At 45.1% G+C, this 5,260-nt stretch overlaps 1 pseudogene; it reads right to left on the bottom strand.

Moving 5' to 3' along the window:
• Positions 1 to 4,157: 4,157 nt before the first annotated feature.
• LOC148033107 (uncharacterized) lies at positions 4,158 to 4,865 on the bottom strand (annotated as a pseudogene).
• Between the last annotated feature and the right edge of the window lie 395 nt (positions 4,866 to 5,260).

Raw genomic sequence — 5,260 nt, 5'->3', positions numbered from 1 at the left:
TCTCCTACTCCTTCCCTTCTTCTACTACTCCCCCTCTACTTCCTTCTTCCTCTACCTTCTTTTCCTCCCTCCTTCTTCTTCATTCATTCTCCTCCTTCTCTTCTCTCTCTCCCTCCCTCCTTCTTACTCTTCTACCTCCTTCTTCTTTTCTACCCACTTCTTCTTTCCTCTTCTCTCCTTCTTTTTCTTCCCTCCTACTTCTTATCCTCTCCTCCTACTTCTCTCCTCCTTCTACCTCCTTCCTCTACTTCTTACCCTCTCCTCCTTCTTCCCTCTCTTTACTCCTTCTCCCTCACTCCTACTCCTTCACTCCTTCTCCTTCTCTTCCCCCTCTCCCTCCTTCTTGCTCTTCCACCTCCTCCTTCTTTTCTCTCTCTTTCTTCCACTCCTTCTCACCTTCTTCTCTTTCCCTCTTCCTCCTCTTCTCTCTCTCTCGCACCTTCTTTTTCTTCTCACACTCTCTTCTTCTTCTCCTCTCCCTCTACCTTTTTCCCTTCACAGCCCAAACAAGGAGACCGTTTATTTTGGAGGGCCCAAGGAGAGTCCTGCATGTGCAGTCAAAAGGGGGGGTTTGTTCAGGATCAAAGGCCCAGATGGCCCAGGAAGGTGGCGGAGCAGCCATGTCAATCACAGGGAGGGTTGTGAGACCCCGTTCGGAAGGCCCAGGAAGGTGGCGAACGCTTGTAGTCCAGGCGATACGGTTGGCTACAGACGAGGCCCCAGGGGGGGTTGGCGCAATCAAATGCAGGGGGTTGTGCAGCAGGATGGCGGGCTGGTAATGGCGTGAGATGGACGTAGCGTCTCTCTCCAGGGGAGGGGAGAAGCCTCCCCTTATATAGGGGAGGGGAGGGGATAGTTGGCATGGCCACCCTCCACCTGGAGGGTCCATGCCTCCCCTGCCAAATCCACCACTCCCACTCCCTCTCTCCTCCCCCGACTGGTGTCGGTGGGGAGAGAGGGGAGGGGAGTAAAAAAATTTGAGTTTAATGAAAGAAAAAAAATCATTTTCCTTTAATATTTAAGGGGAGGGTTCCTATGCCCCTTACAGAAAACAACGTTCATTACCCCATGGGGATGCTTCTGTTATAGAGTGATGCCTTTTGCTTTGATGAATGCATATGCCTGCTTTTCAAGATGGGTTAGTTGGATATTTGCCCCTTTCATTGGGAAATCTTTGTGGGTATTTATGGATGACTTTTGTGTGTACAGCTCAAGGGCATTACACTCTAAAAAACTTGATGAAGTTTTTTGCAGACTTAATGAGGATGGTGGTCACCTAAACCCTGATAAATGTAAGATAGCAAGAACTAGAGTGATACTCTTGGGTCATGAAGTGTCTGCGAATGGTATTTCACCTGAGCCTAGTAAAGTTGAGGCTTTACTTCTTATGGATTCTCCAAAAACTGTAAAATAACTAATGAGGTTTGTTCAAAAGTTGAGGTATCCATCAAGGTCATTCCATATGCTGGTTGAATATGTATAACAGTGTATTCACCTGGGATATAGAAAGATAGTTGCAAAATGAGATGTTATGTTGGTTGTTAGACAGGTTCAAAATGTTTGGAAAGCCAATAAATATATTTTGAAGGACTAGTTGTTTAAGATAAAAGGCCTCATGAAGCAGCTGCAAAAATTTGAAATTTGGCATATTGCTAGGGAGAACAACTGTAGAGCTCATGAATTGGCTGAAAATGCTCTTTCCCAGTATACTGCTGCCATGAGGATGGATAATCCTAGATATGAGGGTAGGAAAAGCCTTCACCTGATTGAAGAGTTTCTAAAAACTGGGGAGCTAAAGTCATTGGCTGATAAATACAAAAGGTATGCCATTATCAGAAAGGCCAGGGCATATGTGCTCTTAAATTATCAATTGTACATGAAGGGGATTGGTAATGTACTAAGAAAGGTGCTGGATAGTTCTAAGATTCCTGCTTGTTTATCTTCCTATCATGAGGAAGCATGTGGTGATCATTTTGTTTTTGAGCTTACCAAAAGGAAAATTTTGTTAGCAAGACTTACTTGGCCTAGTCTAAGTGCCGATGTTGCTCATTGGTGTAAAAGTTGTCATGCTTGCCAATCATATGCAAAAAAATGTACTAATTCCAGAACCTGCTAAAGCCATTGTTGCCTATGGACCGTTTGAGAAGTGGGGTTTGGATTTTATTGGACCTTTGCATGGTACAAAAATAGGAAAGTCTTACATCATTACTGCAGTTGATTATATGACCAAATGGCTTGAAGCTAAGGCTACAAGCAATTGCAAGAAAGAGGATGTAACTCAATTCCTCATGGAGGACATATGCTGCAGATTTGGAATACCACTAGAAATAGTGACAGCAGATCAAGGTCATGGCTTCAAAAATAAGCTATTGAGAGAGGAAACTAGACTTGAAACATAGATTTGCTACTCCTTATTACCCTCTGTGCAATGGACTGGTGGCGGAAGCATTCAATGGAATGTTACAAAAGATTCTCTTTAAGCTGGTGGAAGATCATCCTAAATATTGGGACAATTATCTACATCAAGCTTTGTGGGCTTGTAGAACAATGCAGAAGACAAGTACAAGATTCACCCCTTTTCAGTTAGTATATGGTCAAGATGCTTTATTACCTATGAATGTCATGTTCCCTACGATGGAGTTTGTAAGAAAGCATCAGTTAAATCAAACAAAACACAAAGTCCTCCAGATAAGTCCTGTGGCCGCTACTCCCAAGATGATGGACCACTCCTTCCTCCAGTCGTGCCCTCGCCGCCTCGCGTTGCTGTCTCCAACGTCCTGGAGAATCTGTAGCCTCCTCCCCAAGTCAGCGCCAGTCATCAGCGTCTAGCCACTTGGGCTTTGAGGCCCCACTCTTAAGTGCCTTGCGTGCGTTTGATCGTCTGTGTGACATGTATGCACGCATGCACTCCATCATCCAACCTGTAGAAGACCTATCTACTGCAATGGGTACCGGAAACTCCTCATACAAGGATGCTACTATGTAGTCCTTGCTCCCCTCTGGTATGTTCTTCCAATGATCCAAGACGTTGTGCTGAAAAACTTGTTGGTACAACTTTCTCATACGAGCCATCACCCTCCTCTCCTCTTCATTCATGATGATGGCTCCTGTCCTATCATCTACAAGGTATCCATACCCCTCTGGGGTATGCCTAAGATGTGTCCTCTCCTACCTGCAACCATGCTTCTGGGCATATCCAAGAGACCCCTGTATATTGGGTATACCTACGGGGGTAGTATCTCTCGGAGTAGTACCCATAGGGGTGCCACCTGCGGACGGCTGAGCAAAAGATGCAATGACTGGTGTAGACGTCCCCACAGGTGTGACAAATCCCATAGGTGACACAACTCCAGCACAATAATGAGACGGAGACACTGCGTCTGTACCTCCACAACAACCACCGAAGCCACCCTCTCTCGAACCTACACGAGAGCGAGGAGTAGCACCTATATCCCGAGGCAACCACGGGCTCACTGCATCCACATCTCCACAGCATCCCCTAGAACCACCCCCTCCGTTCGGCCCAAGTCTGGAGCATCAACCTCGTCTACTAGAAATGGAAGCATCAGAGGGCACCAAAGTAGATCTAACAGAACGGCCTAATGGTGTCCGAGATAGCTCCTGGTCCGCCATATCTCTGAATCAAGCCATCTAGTCTGGAGACATACATGTGAAGATCTCCTGTAGCTCCTCGTCGCTCGGCTCATCATGCTTATCTAAATATCCACAAAGGTCACTTGCACAGACAAAAATTGATGTTAGTATAATCAATATAAATCAAGCAAAGCACAGTAATATAAATCTTAAAAAATGATCTTACTTAGAATGCATATCTTATGTACCCTTATAAGCGATTTGTCAACGAATTGAGTAGGTGGATGCTCCAAGTATGAAGTACCCTATAGTCCCATGTCAATCTCTTAACACAACTCCACATACACTGGAAGGTCGATAGAGAGGTCACCACAAAAGGATGAGTCCACCTCGTTCTCAAAGAATTCTTAGACTCCAGTATTTCCATCATTGTTACCCGATTCTAGCTCCTCTACATGCTCCAAGCTTTTGGCGGCCTCCACCCCTTGCAATATTGACCCCTCTATTTGCGTACTATCCTCATCTACGCTGGGAACATTGCTTTGATCATATACTCTTGCACTTCAGGGAGTTGAAGGTATAACATACCACCATCGAGGTTGTCGGGGGTTTGGATAGAAAATTACCTATTCAAAATCACGTACAAGAGAGATTTAACTTTTGTGACATGTACCATGTCGTAATAAAATTTAAAAAAACATGAGTTCATGCACTTGTTCACAATGTGCCGGCAACACAAACGTGTTGCGTAAATTCGTCCATCTTTTTTCGGAACCTATTTCGAGAAATCTGGATGGACCTCGTCAAACTGTTGCTCCAGCTCCTTCAAGTACCACTTTGAACCACTGCACATCGAATAGGATCATGGAGAAGCTACGATAATCCACTATGATAATACTTTGCAAATTCCCAAAATACTCCATCTCATCTATAACGGTGTTTGGATCCGTTGCTCATCGTCAGCTCTCTTGCTCGAACTTTGCCATGATACCACAATCTGTTGTGGAGCGCATTTTGTCGGTACGCTCCAAGCGGAAATGCCGTCCATGTGACCACGTCACACTGTATATTTTATACTATACATTGAAACGCTCAATTAGTTGTCGCATATAAAATGTAGATACGACAAACCCTAAACATGTCGTTACCTTTGGACTACATCCCCTCGAGAATTCCCACTCCTCGGTTGAGACCTCCGCCCCTTCGCGAGACGCTGTGGTCAAAGCTCCATGCAACCATTGTGTTGACATAAACTGTGGCATCTCCTCCATGCCCTCAAGATATCGAATCGGTCGATGGCGCGTACTACATCGAAATTCAGATCGTGCTTCTTTTCGATCTTTCCTGGCTTGCTCATACCTAGCGAGCCACGTCTCCATGGAGGCATGGTGCAACATATAAAAGCAATTCACTTTCTCCTCCATTGTAGCATCCATTCTTTTTTCTATCCCATTTCCAACCACCACATATTTGATCAGTCTATCATCGTCCTTCAGGGACCATAGTATACTGTTGTCTGAATCCACCGTTGGTAGCCACTGTGAAATATGCATTAACGCCTCAGATACCAACCAACCTTCAGCCATGCTACCTTTTGGCTGAGCTTGTTGTCGCACAAAGCCTTTTAGGGTCTTCATAAAGCACTCCAAGAAGAACAGCCATCGCA

The sequence above is a fragment of the Lygodium microphyllum genome, chromosome 8, assembly GCF_053477565.2.
Source record: "Lygodium microphyllum isolate KBCC chromosome 8, Lygodium_microphyllum_v1.1.10, whole genome shotgun sequence".
NCBI lineage: Eukaryota > Viridiplantae > Streptophyta > Polypodiopsida > Schizaeales > Lygodiaceae > Lygodium > Lygodium microphyllum.
Note: the sequence above shows the minus strand (reverse complement) of the source record. Positions and strands in the feature narration are given on the sequence as shown.